General features: G+C 50.5%; 1 long non-coding RNA gene across 1 annotated transcript in view; it reads left to right on the top strand.

Moving 5' to 3' along the window:
* Positions 1-9626: 9626 nt before the first annotated feature.
* Positions 9627-18194, top strand: part of LOC146839651 (uncharacterized) — a 28684-nt gene continuing 20116 nt past the window's right edge. Inside the window, exon 1 of the long non-coding RNA XR_014980695.1 lies at positions 9627-9975. This is a non-coding gene — a long non-coding RNA (uncharacterized LOC146839651). The remainder of the gene's footprint in view (positions 9976-18194) is intronic.

The raw sequence follows: 18194 nt of genomic DNA, 5'->3' as shown, positions 1-18194 counted from the left end.
CTCTGCCATACCCTCTTTAGCCAGGCTACTAACGGTGCACAGGCACTATGGTCGAAATTCTAATTGTTTACATCTAATATTCAGAGATAGTGATGTATGTTTTCACTGTTGTAACAAAGCAGCCGCCCACTAATTTTACAGTGAATAATATCTGGGATATCCTCCAATTTCTCATATGTGAGGACCCGCTTGGATCTAAAATATACTTTTTTGTGGTTGTTGCATGAATGAAAAACATTTCTCTGCAAATAGTAATAGACTCTCTCACATCAATCACATTAAAAAGAAATGAAACAAACCAGTATTTATAAGAATCTGTTTAGGAATTATTCCAGGCCATCCGGATAAAAACAGAGCTGCCTCTATCAAGGGGCCCCCCTGAAAGGCTGGATTGCAGTGCATCTAAAAATGTCCTTTTGTAATTTAGGACGAAAACCTTGAGGGGGCACGACATGCCCATACTTGTGTACAGGAGCGCAACTAGACCAGAACTTAAGGTGGGGGCTAACATTCCCATCCAGGGCTGGCCCTAGCACTGGTCGCACACAGTGCAACGGTCTGTCTTGGCGCCCCTCCCCCATTTCCTCCTTCTCCATTAATTTCCTCACTACCACTCACCAGCAATGCACCCCATCTCTCTATAGCATCTTTCTGGCAAACATTTCATTTTTTATAGCGCTGCTCATAGTTTACCCACACTCAGTTCTTTGATCTGCATGGTACACGTTCTTTGTAGCAGGCATATTAAACATCTGCGCTGTGTGGGTGGCATGAGTACCCATGTGAGTGCAGGGTGAGCCATGCAACTGTGTGAGAGTAGGGTAAGAGGAGTGACTGCAGGGTGCGTGAGGTGACCATATGAATTTGGGTGCGGATGTAAGTGCAGAGTGGGACAAATGAATGTATGGTTAGTGATGGGCTTATTTGAGTGAGATTGCAGATTGAGCAGTGAGGGAGACAGGTGAGTGAAGTGTCACATGAAGTGCAGGGTGAGTAGTGTGCTCGTGTGACTGCAGGGTGAGGTACAGGGTGAACAGCGCAAGTGCATTGTGAGTGCAGAGTGATCACTGTGAGTGCAGGGTGAGCGGGTGAATGGTGTGAGTGTATGGGGATCAGAGTGAGTGCAATGTGATCACTGTGAGTGCAGGGTGAGCGGGTGAATGGTGCGAGTGTATGGGGATCAGAGTGAGTGCAATGTGATCGCTGTGAGTGCAGGGTGAATGGTGTGAGTGCATGGTGATCAGTGTGAGTGCATTGTGATCACTGTGACTGCAGGGTGAACGTGAAAGTGAAGGGCAAGAATGAGGAGCGAGTTGTCTGAATGCAGGGTGCATTCCCAGACACATGAAGTAACTCAGCATGTTATTGACGGCAGCGTAGGGTTTCAGATATGTTAAACTTTTGCTATTATGGCATTAACCAGGGATCAGGGTGGAGGAAAGAAATGTGCTGATCTTGCAACAAACTTCCAGTTTTATTTTTATGGTTGCCAGCTCATTATTTTGATGTCCCAGGCCGTACAAATATAAGCAGTCACCTAAAGCTGTATTGTCAGCACTTGTCTGTGCATACTTTGAACAGCAAAGATAAATAGAAGCTCTTTTAATTGTGTTCTAGGGCTGCCTGAATGATCCATGACTGATAATAACATGGAACAAAGACGGAAAAGTCACATTACAAATGTATACAAACTTCTTTATTTATAAGCATATTTAGTGTCAAGACCAGCAATTTGCAGGCTGTTTAAAAAACACATGGCTGGCTGGCATTTTTTTTTTGGTAAGTTGAAGCCCTTTGGGCGTTGTGGCGCCTGCCTGTGTACATTTAAAAGAAGCGTTGTCTCCTTTCTGCAAAGAGCTAACCCTCCCAGGACGGGGTTAAACTCGTAGAGCTGAAACGCTTCAGCTGTAGTGGGAGGCAGGATGTTTCCTCTGCTAAAACTGAAAGAAAGGAACAGGCAGTCATTTCAGCTGCAGTGGGAGATAAGGAGTCTCCTCTGCTAAGAAATCCAACGCAAAGGAACAGGACTGTCTCTTTTAGCAGAGGAGACCCTACCTTGCACTGCAGCTGAAGTATTTCAGCCCTACCAATTAACCCTCTCCTGGGAAGGTTAAACTGTCAGCTGTTTACATGACAAAAGCGCAAGTCCTGCCTTATCTATTTCCCCTCCCTCCCCCCTCCAACCCTCTGTTACTGTGACTTGATTTGACTTGCGATTCTGGGTGACAGTAAAAGAACAACAAAGGTAAGATCTTAGTGTGGAGTGCACGCCTCCCCCCCCCCCCCCCCCGAGATGGTGTCGCGCCACCCTGGGGGGGCTCGCCCCACAAATTGAAGAACTCTGGTCTAGTCCCTTCTCTGTGTTTTGTACTCTGCTGCTCAGCCAGTCTCAGTGATGTGTTGGAATGTTCTCTTTGTGTATCTTTGAGTGCAATTCTCAGTTGATGTATGTAGGCTGAGCAGCAGAACACGACTGCCTACAACCCCCTAGGACGAAGGAGGCAGAGTTCATGGCCCCATGTTAGGAAATAAACACTCACAAGAGTGCATAGTTGCGGACAGCTTTACAATCTGTAGAAAACATCCTAAAGCTCTCCTTTGCCCTGAATATTGCCTGCCACAGTCCGCCTACTTCCGTCTGCAAAAGGAACACTCTTAGGGCCGGATGCATCAAGACAGTTATTTGCAAAATGCCATGTATGAAGGTGTATAGTACACCTTTTGGTACTCTTATGGGGTCGCAAATGACCTACCTCGTGAATATTAAGGAGGTAGGTCGCAATTTGCGGCCCCCCTAGGATTCGCAAAAATCACGGGGTGGTGGCCTGCTGAGATCTGCTGACCACCATGTCTGTGATTGCTTTAAATAAAGCAATCTTTTGTTTTTGTAAAGCAGCCCGTTTTCCTTAAAGGAAAACGAGATGCTTTACAAAACGAAAAATGAAAAGTTTTCTTTATATTTTTAAAGAGCAGGCAGTGGTCTGTGGGACCACTGCCTGCTCTTAAAAATGGTTTTACAAACATTCACAAAGAAGTAGGTGGTAACATGCAAATGTTTTGCGACCGCAAATGCGGTTACAAAACTTTCATACATACTGATGCGATTTGGTATTAGGAAGGGATGCCCTAAACACGCCCCTTCCTAATACCGAATCGCAAACCCATTTTGCGATTCGGTAACAGGTTACCGAAAAGCAAAATTAGATTTGCTGCATCAGAATAGCAATTTTTGCATTCGCAAACGGTTGTGAATGCAAAAATGCTTCATACATCTGCCCCACAGCTACAAAATGGATGGCCGTGTTGGAGCATTATATTTCCAGTTAAAAATAAAGAAAAGTATAGATGTTCCACTCAATTGCAAAGGGTACGTAAGGCCCAAAATCAAATCCATTTTGTTGATTTAGTGGCTTAACGTCTTGAAGGGCAATGGTTATTGAAAACAAATTTATATCAAAATCATTCGCATAGATTTGTGTCTGTTTAACTGAACTGGATCTGGAATAATTCACTGCCCAAGTCAAGCTACCAAAGGTAAGCCAAGTTCACCCATAGTGAGCCCTACTCACCTTTGTGTGCCCGTGTGTTTGGGTGGCCGCAGCTGACCTCAGACTGTGCTGTCTGTGCCAAGGGATGGCGACCGGTCACCAGTCAGACTAGCTGCCTCCAATCCTAACCCGAAAGTGTCAGACAAAAGCCACCTGACCGGGGTCCGAGGATGTCCCAGGGTGGATGCAGTAGTGATGGGGCAGGCGCACAAAGGCCAGTCTTCTTGCCTGGTCTTGCTATTTGAGTTACAGTTGTCTCTTTTGTTTCAGTTACTTTACCGATCCCTACAAAGGAGCTACCATGGTTCTTGGGGGCTTACAACGCAGGCCCGGTTCTAGCGGGTGGGCCAGGCCCACCCAAACATGACCCTGGCTCACCCAAACAGGGGCCTTGGCCCTCGCAGTGAGGGTTTGAAGGCAGGCGCGCAAAGCACACGTCGTGTGTGTCAGCCCGGGCCCCCGGGTGCGCACACACACAGACACTTTTAGAGATTATCGCAGCCGCACCCGAGTACTTCACAGGTCGTTAAAAGACCATTTACATGTTAAGGAGGCTTTGCTTATTTTTTCACCCCTTCATCTCCATATGGCAAAGGCACACATCCTTTCTTTGGCAATGGTAACCTTTGCCTACTGTCCTGCTGCGTGGATATTTCTTTTTCTCTGCAGCGCAGGAGAAAAGAAGTTTGTTTATTCGTATTCACCTTTTCTGGCCCCTGCAGCTGCTTATCACATCAGGCTGCGACACAATGTTTGACTAACAGAGTAGGTTAGAGAATGTGTTACTATTTGTTTTTCTTTTTAAAATCTGCACAGGACCAGCAGGACACATACTTGGTGTGCGCTTCATTTAAACAATTTTTATCATTATCATGGCCGATGCAGGACAACAATAAGACAATAAAAGAGGCCCAGATAACGCTGGTGATTAATGATCTGCTGGAGAGCAATCGTTTGTCTGTTAGTAGTTTTTAAATGCAGGTGAACTGTATTTTATGTGAAAGCTCAGTGGGTTACTGCCTTTGTCCCAGAGATCCTTGTGTTACTTGCAGTTCAGAAGTTACAATCCTAACATAGGACAGTGACCAATGAACTGTCATCAAAGAGCTGCAGACAAACATGAATGGTATAGTTAGAACTTCGCTTTTTTTGTTTTGTGATATAGTTAGAACTTCCCCAGTCTTTCATTATTCTAATGTTGCTAAAATGAGTATGTTTGGGCAAATATACATTTTTATCAGTAAAGCCAACCCCTAACCACTGGAGTACTCTTTAAATCCTGAGTTTGTGCTTCTCCAAACCAAACCCTCTTGAAATATACTGCCCGCCAGTGTGGATGACATGTGATTCCTACACCTTGTAATCCTCATTGGCTTATGTGACATTCCCTGTAGGCTGATTTACATACTTGTATGATTCGTTGTCTCTGTATAATGTGTGCGTGGTGTAAAGTACTGACACACACTGCACTGATATGAGTAGCGCTATACAACAAATGAAATGCATATGAGAGAGGGGCTACATAAACATGAGGGGCATTGTTGGAGGGAGGCAGTGAAGGAATCCGAGGAGGAGGTAGTAGGATGGGCTTTGGAGCAATGAGGGGCACTGTTGGAGGGTGGCAGTGAGGGAATCTGAGGAAGAGGTCATGGGGTGGAGGGGGAGCTAGGGAGAGATGAGGGGCACTGCTGGAGGGTGTTAGTGAGGGAGTCTGAGGAGGAGGTCATGAGGGGGATGGGCTACAGAGAGATGAGGGGCACTGGTGGAAGATGGCAGTGAGGGAATCCGAGGAGGAGGTAGTGGGAGGGGCTATGGAGCGATGAGGGCACTGTTGGAGGGTGGCAGTGAGGGAATCAGAGGAAGAGGTCATGGGATGGAGGAGGGAGCTAGGGAGAGATGAGGGGCACTGCTGGAGGGTGGTAGTGAGGGAGTCTGAAGAGGAGGTCATGAGGGGGATGGGCTACAGGGAGATGAGGGGCACTGGTGGAGGGTGGCAGTGAGGGAATCCGAGGAGGAGCTAGTTAGAGGGGCTATGGAGCGATGAGGGGCACTGTTGGAGGGTGGGAGGGAGGGAATCCGAGGAGGAGGTCATGAGAGGGAGGGGCTATGGGGAGATGAGGGGCACTTGTGGCGTGTGGCAGTGAGGGAATCTGAGGAGGAGGTCAATAGGGGGGCTATGGAGGGATGAGGGGCACTGTTGGAAGGTGGTAGTAAAGGTATTTACGGAGAAACAGGTTTTTAGTGCGGCGCCAGAAAAAGACTTTCACATCAGCGCTGAAGCCGGCCCTGTCATGGCCTTTCTGTTTTTGTTTATGTAATTAGCAGTCGGGTCATAAGGGCTACTGTGGAGCATACTTTAAAGTGTGTGCTAATTATATTATATTTACTGCTATATTCAATCTTTTAAGTTTGAAGGTTATTTATGTTTTTACCGGGAAAAATGAAAGTGGAGCCCGATGGTGCCTGATATGGGGCTGGGGCCCAAGGTCAGCTGTGAGAAAAGGTGCACTGATGAGGAGTAGTGAATAATCAAGCCTGTAAGGGAGTGCGTTGCAGAATCCGGGGTCAGGTGGAGGTAGTATTGAAGAGGGATTCTCCCTGAAGGTTTGCACAGAGGGAGCCCGAGAAGCATCACTTGCCTGACACTTCCACCTCAGAAACCTCCTCTTCCCATCAAAGGGACATTAAATGGAAAAAATACTTTTTGAGAGTGATAATATTTAACAAGAGATTTGGAAAAGAGTGCATTTTACTGGGCCTTGTAAGACTAAGAAGAGGTAAAGGAGGGCCCTGAAGCAGGCCTGCCCAGACATATATGCGACAAATGGAGCCCGCAGTGGCCCACCCAAATGCACCCTTAGCTCACCCAAATAACAATTCCTGGAGCCGGGCCTGTTACCACGTCACCATGGAGCGTTCTGTTCCACTCTTCTGAAAAAACAAGCATTTACAATGCAATAGGTCTCGCATTCATGCAAGTTGAAGCTATTGGCATTGTAAATGACAATGCCTTTTATTTGTTTTGAAAATAAATATAAAAGGCATTGTTATTTGCAATGTCAATAGCTCAATCTCTCGTAAATGCGAGACCTATTGCATTGCAAATGCTTGTTTTAAAGCAGTTTAGGTTAGGTTAAATACACACAGGTAAAAGCAGTAAGTACACTTAGTGTAATACACTTAGCAGTAATACACACAGGTAAACGAAATTTGCTGTTTTCTAGGACACACCTATATCAAACATGTAAAATTATATGTTTATCAAAGATGGTAATTGTACATTAATTTTGAGAAAAATATTGAAGTCAAAGAGGCAACTGATTCCATGTGATGAAGAGAACATTCTCTGGGTGACCATTAACTGGCATTTACAAGTTAAACACAGTATTTTAACTTACGAGTCACAGCCAACAAACACAGCTACACTACGAGCACACAGGTGGTGTCAAAAAGTGGAAGGACCCCATCAGCTTGTAGGCACGATTATGAGGAAGCAATGTATTGAGTGCTTAATTATCAAATCCTGCGTCGCTATGATCCTGGAAAACTGCAAAAAAAAGTTTTACCGTTGTTTACTGTAAATACGTCACCATAATGGGGCCATTTGGTCCCTACTTAAGAGCGGCTGTATGCATGCCAACCAAACTTTTTAATGTTATGGGGTACTGGCGGCAAAACATGTTTAAGAGGAACATTTAACAACCTCCTGGGCAACTTCACTGGTGAAGCAAATTTAATTGCCTCAATTACTGTATTTTACGATCTCTGAAGGTAGCATTCGCGTTGTGATGACTGAGACGAGGGTGTAATGAAAATTACCCGTGAACATGTGGAGGCTGGGGCGTTTCAAAAGAGGTTAGTGGACTCTAGCGCCCGGGATAGTAGCGCTCCTCCTTTTTTCAACTGTGTACCGGACAAGACCGCATTCTTTACAGAAGGACTACTCCATGAACCATGCAAATATAGAGCACGCCTCCACATATAGTCCTCAGCCCACCCACTAGCGAGAATCCTATGATAGATAAGGAACACATATCGGCCAGTCACTGTTCCTCCATTAGGACTATCTATTCACTATCTACTTAATGCAGTGTTTCAATAATGTTAATGCTGCATCTAAGTTCTTGTTAACTGGTGAGACACTGTCATGTGTTGCCAACAGTTAAAGTATACAGGCACACATGAAGGGCTGTGTCACAGGACTGCATTAGGAAGCCTCCAGTACCATGCATCAAAAGTAGGTGAAGGGAGAATTACATGCCTGCATAACCAGTCCGGAAACGTCCCACCCCAGTGAGAATGATTGGTGGCGCGGTCCGCAGTGTCAACGCGAGCATTCCACGTCCAAAAGGGAAAAAAACAGCATGCGTGACATGTACACGTTCTTACCAATTGCAAGCTCGTGCATGCTGCTCCTTCGACAAATGCTGCACCTAATTTTCATCTCAGCCTGTGTGTAGAACACCCGGGGGAGGGAGGACAACTGGAACTGTACGTGGCCTCCAGACGTAAGATAAGGTTTCATGAAAGCCAGGGCTGGCGCTAGCTCGTCTGAGACACGTGAGGACATATAATGTAAGGCAAAAGAAAGGAGGTGAAAGCAAGGGAAACGCCACTGCCACGCCAAGAAAGAGAGACAGACCTTATTAACGCAGCCAATTTACAGGAATCTGCGGCTGCTAGGCAGAATCTTTTTCGCAACATACCAGTAGCAAGGGAACAAGGGGAGAGCAGTTTAGAAGAGGATTCTCAACGCAATTGTTCGCCCACACTTATAAAGAGTAAAACTGTGCAGCGCTGCAAAGGTTTAAACAAAGGTTTAATAAAAACAAAACGAAACCCATTAAAACAAGACAAGCCCGGCGGACCGTGGCGCGCACGCTTGGGGGCGGGGGAGCGGACCTTTTGAAGTGCGATGCCAACGGATTGCATGGCGGCACGATGCGCGTGATTGTGCGCGTGCTAGCCATGCAATCCGCTTTTCGGAGCACTTTTGGGAGTCCCTTACAATAGTCTCGCTTTGCGATCGCTTACGCGATAGCAAGGCGAGACCTAAAAACCTCGGCCAGAAAGACTTTCTACGTTTATAGTTCGTGCCCTCGCCTTCTTTTCTCGTACTCTCCAACATCGGAGGTTGTTATGGTGTACCGGAAATGATGTTTCCCATCTTGGGCCAAGTGTACCGCTAGAGTCAGAGGTGTACAACTTCTGACAGACATTTTAGCGTTTGCTGGTTCACCATGTCCGCCGCGGTTTCACTTTAGATTGGGTGAGTCGGCCTGTGTATTTCCGCTCCAGCTCTTCGGGTAGGGGGTCATTCGAGTGACGTTTGCTCGGCTTGTCAGGCTAGCGCTGCGCCCTACCTTCCCACTGAGAAGTGCTTTCAATTCGTCCTGATGTGCGGCTTTTGAAGACCCCACTCCTTGCACTCCTATGGGATCCCCCATCTCCTGACCCAAGTGACATTCACCCTCTGGTGGAACAGAGCCCCGCTCAGCAGGGGTCCCCTCGCCAGCTGTTTCTTTCCCTTTGTAGGTGGCGCACCCACAACTTCCCTACAGTTCAGCCCATGTTCAGCCACCCACACAGGCCTTGGGGGAAATTGCGCAAGTACAACCTACTTCGCTCCGACTTTGGAATTAAACATTATGAACCCGTTTGCAGACTGCTACAATGCCGTGGCCGATCTTTCAACTTGACATGTCGAATAAGTGAGGCGTCAGATACACAAACGTGATTGTGCGAGCGACTGTTTTTTATCCTGCCCGGTTCAGCCTCTTCATGGGTCAGAGAAAGCACACAAACTCATTTCAGATATCTGAAGTTTTGAAATAAGGGCTGGCATTGCAGATTTTGCCGTTGTGCTCTTAAGTAAGCAGGCCTGCTCAATCTGTCTGTGCAGGCAGAGGGGAGGGTGCAGGGGCGGAATGCCCTGTGCAGTCCCGAGTGTAGAGATGGAGCCACCCGGCCCGTCCACACACGCTTCTCACGCACCCACTCATCCCGAGGGCGTGCACGCCCGAGGGCATAAATAAAGGGGACAAGACCGCTCGGGGTCTTTGGCCCAGTATCCACTAACAGTGTATGAGTGTCTGTTATTTACTGCCCCCCCAATCCTGCAGCCTAGTCCCACGCGCAGTAGCCCCATACTGCGTTATTACACTGGCGATGAGGCGGGTCTACCCCACGCCTCGCCACTGCCCAACAGTTGCTGCTCATACCGTGGTCCCGCCGTGGATGTCCTGCATCCTGCACTGCACGAGCCGAGCTGCAATCAACGATACAGGCCCGGAGCGGGTGCCCACCCCGCGAGACGTCCGTCAAGCAGACGTCCAGAGCTCCGTGTTTGCCGCCTCGGCTGGCGCACCACCACTGCCGGCGGTCAGGAAGGAGGAGCGTTTCAGCGGCACACGGAGCAGCGCTGGAGGTGAGGCCGAACCTGCGCGTGTGTGCGAGTAAGTGCCGCCTCTGCCCAGCGCTGCACCTCCTATGTCCTTCAAGCTCCCTTGCTGCTGCTGACCGGCCGCGCTCCCACTGTCACATGGTCGAGCCGGCGGGCGAAGCTCTGCTGCTGCCCCAGGGCACCCCCCCACCATCTATGTGCACTCGCCCGGAGGGAGAAATCGACCCCCCCGCCTGTGCACCCGGAGCTTACAGCACCAACACGTGGGAGGGAAGAGCCGGACACTAGTGCCAGCACCCAGATCACGTCAAAGCAGGTACCTGGGGAGAGAGAGGACACACCCCTGCTTTGAGTAGAGAGTAGGAGGAAATAAGCAAGCCAGCCAGGAGCCACCACCTGCCTGTTAATCACAGACACCAGATACGGGGGCATCAGAAGGAGACCGCGTCTCCAGACCAGCGCCTGCACTTGTCCGGTGCTCACGTTCAGCCACGGCCACCAACCTCGGCCTGAAGACGCCAAGGGATTTAGCGTCGTAGCGCCAATGGAACGCCACCAGTGATCACACTCGCCTGACGAATTGGCCCAGAACTGCTCCCACACCCATCCTGCTTTATCCAGCGTCTACAACAGACCGGGCTCAGACACACCGGGTAGCAAACAGCCCATAGCGATGAGCAACCCGGGCGCCGGTGACGGGGGTGCCCACCAAGCAGTGCCACCCCCCCAACAGGCCGTCCAACATGTTCCCGCCCCAACAGGTCGTGGCGCGGCCGCACCGTTGCCACCATTCAGCAAACTCACGGACCCATCCACCGCTGCAGCGCGGTGGCGCTCCTGGATTGGTCGACTAGACCACTACCTCATCGGGGTGCGGGAGACAGACGGAAGAGTGAAGAGATCACTCCTGATGTGCTATGGGGGGAGCAGAGTTATACGACCTCTTCGAGACTTTGCCGGATAGAGGGGATGACGACGACTACGCTGGGGCTGTCGCGGCCCTTACCCGCCATTTCGATCCTCAGTTCAACCCAGACTTCTGTCAGATGCCCCACAAGACTTACCTTTGCTTGTGAAGCGATTCCGCAGAGACGACAAGAGCGCCCGCACTTGTACCCACCTGACCCCCTTGGACCTAGAACTCAACAGTGAGTGGAATGGAGCTTGCAGGATATCCCGAGGGCAACTGGGAAAACAAAAGAATAACCTGATTGGTAAGGAACCCCCACTGTCGCCCTTTTAAACGTTCCCTAAAACACACACAAACGTTTTCCTGCCGGGACTCACCAGTGTTTCTGCAGACCACAGTATTCAGCCATCCGTGTAGTTCCAAACCGAACAGGATAATCCAGGAGAAGCTCTCCTGCGTGATGTCGTCAAGAACAAGATGGCTAATGTTAAACACAGCGCCTCTGCATGAGCACCCAGTGAACCACAAGCATAGCGCTCCTGCGCGGCCCCAAAGAACAAGAGTATAGCGCTTTTGCGCGGACCCTAAAGAATACAAATTATAGCGCTCCTGCGCGGTCCCCAAAGAACAAAGATTGCTGCGCTCCTGCGCTGACCCCAAAGAACAAAGAATGTAGCGCTCCTGCGTGAACCTCCAAAGAACCAAAGATGATGGCGCTCCTGCGCTGACCCCAAAGAACCAAAGATGATAGCGCTCCTGCGCTGACCCCAAAGAACAAATGACAGCGCTTCAGCGCGAACACCAAGGAAACAAGAGTTTAGCGCTCCAGCACGGACACCAAAGCACCCCAATGATAGCGCTGCTGCGTGGTTGAAAATAAACAGTTACCTATGTAACGGTGGATCTCAGGAAACCTCCTACGCAGTGTGAAGCCACAGAAGCACGGAGCCGGCGGGAAACGCGATGTATAAGCGTTTCCCCCGGAAGTGCTTCTGTGACCCGCAGTCGCCTCAGAGGACTAGACCGGGGCTCAGCTTCCACCCGGAAGTGAGTATTCCGGCAGTATTGTGTGTGTTTAGCGGGATGTTGGGAAACGGCAAACGCCATGAACCCGACAGAACCCCCTCCCAAAACAAGCCCCCCACCCAAAACCCCGGACCTCAGAAAGGGCAAGCAGGGCGAGGGCTCAGGGGGTGAATTAGATGAAAAGCACGGACCAGAACGGGAGCATGGCGCACGTGGGACAAGGGCTCCCAAGACCGCTCGTCTGGACGGTAACCCTTCCAGTCCACCAGGTAGAATAGCTTACCCCGGACACGGCGAGACACCAAGATGGCCCTGACCTCATACTCAACATGGCCCTCCACCACCACCACCGGAGAAGGAGAAGAGGGAATAGAATCATCAGAGCGGACCGCCCGCAGAAGGGAGACATGGAAGACTGGGTGGATCCGCATGTGCGGAGGGAGCGAGAGCCTCATGGCCACAGGGTTGACCACCTTCTCGATGGCAAAAGGACCCACAAAACGAGGCAATAGTTTCTTGGGACCATGCACGTTGAGGTGCCGAATGGACAGCCACACCCTGTCGCCCAAGCGGTATTCGGGCTCCTTCTGTCTATGAGCGTCAGCATGCGCCTTGTAGGTGTCTTTTGCTTTGGCCAACTCAAACCGTGCCTGCTGCCAGAGTCTGTGCAGGGACTCATGATAGGCACGCACCGTTGGTAACTGGCTGTCCCGGGGTACCTCCCAAGCAGAGGTGCGAGGGTGACGGCCGTGGAGACAAAAGAAGGGGGACATGCCAATGGCCGAATGCTTGCTGTTGTTGTACGCGTATTCCGCCAACCATATCACCGCAGACCATTCCTTCTCCACCATCAGAAGCAGACAACGGAGGTACTGTTCCATGGTGTGGTTCGTTCTCTCGGCCTGACCGTCGGTCTGGGGATGGTACGCTGAGGATAAGCGCACGTCGATCTCGAGGATTCTGCATACTTCTTTCCAGAAACGGGACACGAATTGAGATCCCCGGTCCGTTATGACCACCGATGGGATGCCATGGAGGCGGACCACCTCGTGCACGAAGACCAAGGCCAGGTCCACCGCTGTGGGCAATTTCAACAAGGGTACGAAGTGCGCCATCTTGGATAGGTGGTCAACTATGGTGAGCACCGTGGTGTGCCCGGTCTTGGTGAGAGGGAGATCAACCACAAAATCCATGGAGATGGTGTGCCAGGGAAAGGGTGGCACAGGGATGGAACGCAGCAGACCAACAGAAGGTTCAGAACTGTTCTTACCTAAAAGACAAACGGTACAGTTCGTCACATGAGTTCTTGTGTCGGACACCAGTGTTGGCCACCAAAACTGTCTTTGTACGAGTTCGAGTGTCTTGTGATAACCGGGATGGCCAGAGAGGACATGATCATGGCACATGCGGACTGCTCTTTGTTGGCTGGGTGCTCCAGGTAAGTACAACCGTTCTCCTTTAAACAGCAATCCGCCCACACGAATCGCCCCTTCATGTCCTTTAGCCAGGACTACCGGATCGGACTGCTCCATATCATGTTTCACCAGAGTCAGGAAGTCTGAGGATGTAATTACCCCCTGGAAGTGTTTCACCGATATTATGGGACCCGGCTCGGTGGTCTCAGCATTCCCGTCATGTTCGTCTAGCCGTGAAAGGGCATCTGCTTTAGCGTTGTCCTTTCCGGGTCGGAACGTGATCACGAAGTTATATTCATTGAAGAATAAGGTCCATCTCAACTGTCGGGCTGTGAGGGCACGGGCTGAACGTAGAAACTGGAGGTTCCGGTGGTCAGTGTAGATGGTCACTGTGTGTTTGGCGTCTTTCAGGAAGTGGCGCCATTCCTCGAATGCCGTTTTGATTGCTAGTAGCTCCCGGTCAGACACAGTGTAGTTGCGTTCCGCTGGTTGTAGTTTCTTGGAATAAAAAGCCACCGGATGCAGTTGTCCTGTGCTGGTACTTCGTTGGGATAACACGCCCCCTATAGCTTCCTTAGAGGCGTCTGCTTCCACTATGAAGGGCTGCTCGGTATCAGGGTGCACCAGCACGGGGGCTATGGTGAATCGTCTCTTTAGTTCTTGGAAGGCTCTATCAGCATTCTGATCCCACCCGAATTGCACACCTTTTCGTAGCAAGCCTGTTATAGGAGCCACCAGTGCGGAGAAGCCTGTGATTAATCTACGGTAGTAGTTGGCAAAACCTATGAACCGCTGGACCCCTTTTACGGATTCCGGAGAAGGCCAAGTCAAGATGGCTTCTACTTTTTTGTTGTCCATTTGGATGCCTGCCGGAGTGATGATGTGCCCCAGGAACTCAACAGAGGTGACGTGAAAAACACTCTTCTCCAGTTTGACGTATAAACGATGTTTTCCTAGCTGTTGGAGGACAGAACGCACGTGCTGCACGTGTTCTGCGATGGTTTGAGAATATATCAGAATATCATCTATATAGACAATACAGAAGACGTCTATGAAGTCCCTCAACACCTCGTCGATGATGTACTGGAACGCTGCGGGGGCATTACAGAGTCCGAAAGGCATAACCTGGTATTCGAACAGACCAAACTTCGTCTGGAAGGCGGTCTTCCATTCGTCCCCCTTCCGGACTCTGACTAGATGGTAAGCACCCCGCAGGTCGAGCTTTGTCTACACTGAGGCGTTTTTTACTTGATCCAGGAGGTTGGAGATCAAAGGTAGAGGGTACCGGTTTTTTACGGTGATGGCTTTCATCGCCCGAACGTCTATACAGGTCCTCAGATCGCCTTCCTTCTTCGACACGAAGAAAAGAGGAGAGGAAACCGGAGACCTGGAATGGCGAATAAAACCGGTGTCCAGATACTCATCCAAATAGGATCGAAGGTGGATATTCTCCTTCTCTGTGAGAGAATATATTGTGCTGCATGGCAAAGTGGAGCCGGGGATCAAATCTATTTGGCAGTCAAACGACCGGTGAGGAGGCAGAGTATTGGCCCCCTTCTTATCGAACACCTCCGCCAGGTCCTGATACTCTTCTGGTATGGTCGCCTGGGAAACCATCCCCATGCCATCTACTGGCAGTGACCGAGCCTGTATGGAGCGAGACCCCAGGAGATTGTCCTTCGTATAACAGGTTGCACAGCAGTATTCTGAATCCAGGTGTATTATTCTGGCCACCCAATCGATTCGGGGATTGTGCTTCACCAACCATGGCAACCCCAATATAACCTTGAATTGAGGAGCGTCGATGACGTCAAAACTGATAGCCTCGGCGTGATGGTTGGCAAATGACATAGTCATGTTCTCGGTTTGATGCCTGATAGGGCCGGAAGTCAAGTCCGTTCCATCAACAGCCTTGACCGTTTCGGGTTGCTCTTTTGACACTGTGTTTATGCCCAAGGCACGTGAAAAATCGGTGTCGATAAAGCTGCCTGTCGCACCGGAATCCAGCATGGCGGTTACCAACCAGGTTCTGCCCGCCTGATTCTGTAAGGATACTTCAATTCCTACGTGATGACTGCCGTCGAATACTGCAGGGATTGCTGAGGTGTGATACGAAGAACCCAGAGGACGGATCCCCTTGTCTACTGGGTTGTCTCGTTTCCCATCTGGTCGCCTTTTGTGATGGGCAACGCAAACGGCCTTCTGCCCCTTGGTTTAGAGGGTTTCACCGGACATTCCCTGACGAAGTGTCCGCTTTTCCCACAATACGAACATTGGTTCTGCTTCCTCCTTTTTTCTCTCTCTTGACTGGTCAACGGCCCTCTTATGCCCCCGATCTGCATGGGTTCGGAAACCTCGCCCTGGGGAGTGGATTCGTCTTTGGCCTTTTCGGCGCTCTTGTCTCCAAAGGACAAACAGTTGTCACTGTTCTTCCCTTTCTCGGTCCTTCTTTCCTGTAGTCGGAAGTTCATCTTCACCACCAAGTCGATGAAAGGACCTATTTCATCAGGCGGGTTGGGCAACTGTGAGATGAGATCCTTCAGGTCATCACGCAGTCCCCGATAGAATACTGACACCTTCTTATCCTCTGGCCAATTGGCCTCGATAACAAGCCGGCTGAATCGGCTAATGTAGCAGGTCTTGGCTGCCTTGTTTTAGGTTAAGCAACTCGTTGTCTGCGGCCTGCACAAAGGTGTGACGAGCGAACATACGCCGCAGGGCTTCCTTAAATGTCGGCAAGTGGTGGAGCATGGGATCGTCGTTTACCACAAAAGAAATGGACCACTGAGCGGCATCTCCTCCCATGTACGATAAAATGTATGCGACCTTGGATGCATCTTCGGGAAAAGCCGCGTTTCTGGCCATGAAATGCAGGTGGCATTGATGGATGAAGATCCCATACTTGGTGCTGTCGCCGTAGAAACGTTCAGGTGGTGCCAGTTGTACAGGATGGGGTGTGACGACTTGTATGGCAGTGCTCTGATCGGTAGCAGCGGAGGGCCCCCCAAGGTGAAAGTAGGCGGTTGCAGCAACCCTTCTTGTATGACTCTGGGGCTAGGGGTGGTTCCCCATGACGGCTATGTCCTGCAAGGTAACCTCCGGGTCGCCCATGTCGTCTGGGTGGAATAGTTAACGTGGGCTTCAAATTCTGTCAGATGCCCCACAAGACTTACCTTTGCTTGTGAAGCGATTCCGCAGAGACGACAAGAGCGCCCGCCCTTGTACCCACCTGACCCCCTTGGACCTAGAACTCAACAGGGATGAGATGGACGCAAGGATAGGAGCCAGAAAAGGGCGTAGAGTTGTGGTGAGTGGAATGGAGCTTGCAGGATATCCCGAGGGCAACTGGGAAAACAAAACAATAACCTGATTGGTAAGGAACCCCCACTGTCGCCCTTTTAAACGTTCCCTAAAACACACACAAACGTTTTCCTGCCGGGACTCACCAGTGTTTCTGCAGACCACAGTATTCAGCCATCCGTGTAGTTCCAAACCGAACAGGATAATCCAGGAGAAGCTCTCCTGCGTGATGTCGTCAAGAACAAGATGTCTAATGTTAAACACAGCGCCTCTGTATGAGCACCCAGTAAACCACAAGCATAGCGCTCCTGCACGGCCCCAAAGAACAAGAGTATAGCGCTTTTGCGCGGACCCTAAAGAATACAAATTATAGCGCTCCTGCGCGGACCCCAAAGAACAAAGATTGCTGCGCTCCTGCGCTGACTCCAAAGAACAAAGAATGTAGCGCTCCTGCGTGAACCTCCAAAGAACCAAAGATGATAGCGCTCCTGCGCTGACCCCAAAGGACCAAAGATGATAGCGCTCCTGCGCTGACCACAAAGAACCAAAGATGATAGCGCTCCTGCGCTGACCCCAAAGAACAAATGACAGCGCTTCAGCGCGAACACCAAGGAAACAAGAGTTTAGCGCTCCAGCGCGGACTCCAAAGCACCCCAATGATAGCGCTCCTGCATGGTTGAAAATAAACCAACAGTTACCTACGTAACGGTGGATCTCAGGAAACCTCCTACGCAGCGTGAGCCTCGGAAGAATTTGAAGCACGGAGCCGGCGGGAAACGCGATGTATAAGCGTTTCCCCCGGAAGTGACCCGCAGTCGGCTCAGAGGACTAGACCGGGGCTCAGCTTCCATCCGGAAGTGAGTATCCCGGCAGTATTGTGTGTGTTTAGCGGGATGTCGGGGAACGGCAAACGCCGTGAACCCGACAACTTCGAATGGTTCAAGCTCAGGAAGGCGCGTCAGGGAGAGGCCGAGACCATCGACATGTTCTACACTCGCTTGCGAGAGCTTGCACCCACCTGTACCCTACCTGACCCGAGAGCGGAAATTCGCGCACAGCTCATTCAAGGTTGCCGGTCAGTCCAGTTACAACGCCTCATATTGCGACAGCCTGGCATCACCCTCGTCGAAAATCTAGTGCTAGCCAGGGCTCACGAACTGTCCAACGCACGGGCGGACGAAATGGAAGCGGCCCTCAACCAGCCCGCTGTGACTCAGCGGACACCCACAATCAAGGAGGAAAGGGTAGATGTGATTCAAAGACGACCGTCTCAGTCACGAGGGACCACGAGACCTCCGCAGAAGAACACATGCAGTAACTGTGGCCTAGACCATCTCCCCGGAGGGAAATGCTTCGCCAGAGGGAAAACGTGCTCACAATGTGGGAGACTCAACCACTTCGCTAAGGTCTGCAGGAGTAGCAGAGGACGAAGCAACGCCTCAGGCTCCCGGGGGGTCACGTCAAAGGTACGCCAGCTAACGCTGGAGGACCCAAAAGACCCAGTTGATGACGCCCAGCCAGAGTTCGACTTCGGGACGGAAGAAGATGACGTATTCTTCGTGTCATTTGTTGGCAGAAAAGGGACAAGGCAC

Source organism: Triturus cristatus, chromosome 4_1 (assembly GCF_964204655.1).
Source record: "Triturus cristatus chromosome 4_1, aTriCri1.1, whole genome shotgun sequence".
Lineage (NCBI taxonomy): Eukaryota > Metazoa > Chordata > Amphibia > Caudata > Salamandridae > Triturus > Triturus cristatus.
Note: the sequence above shows the minus strand (reverse complement) of the source record. Positions and strands in the feature narration are given on the sequence as shown.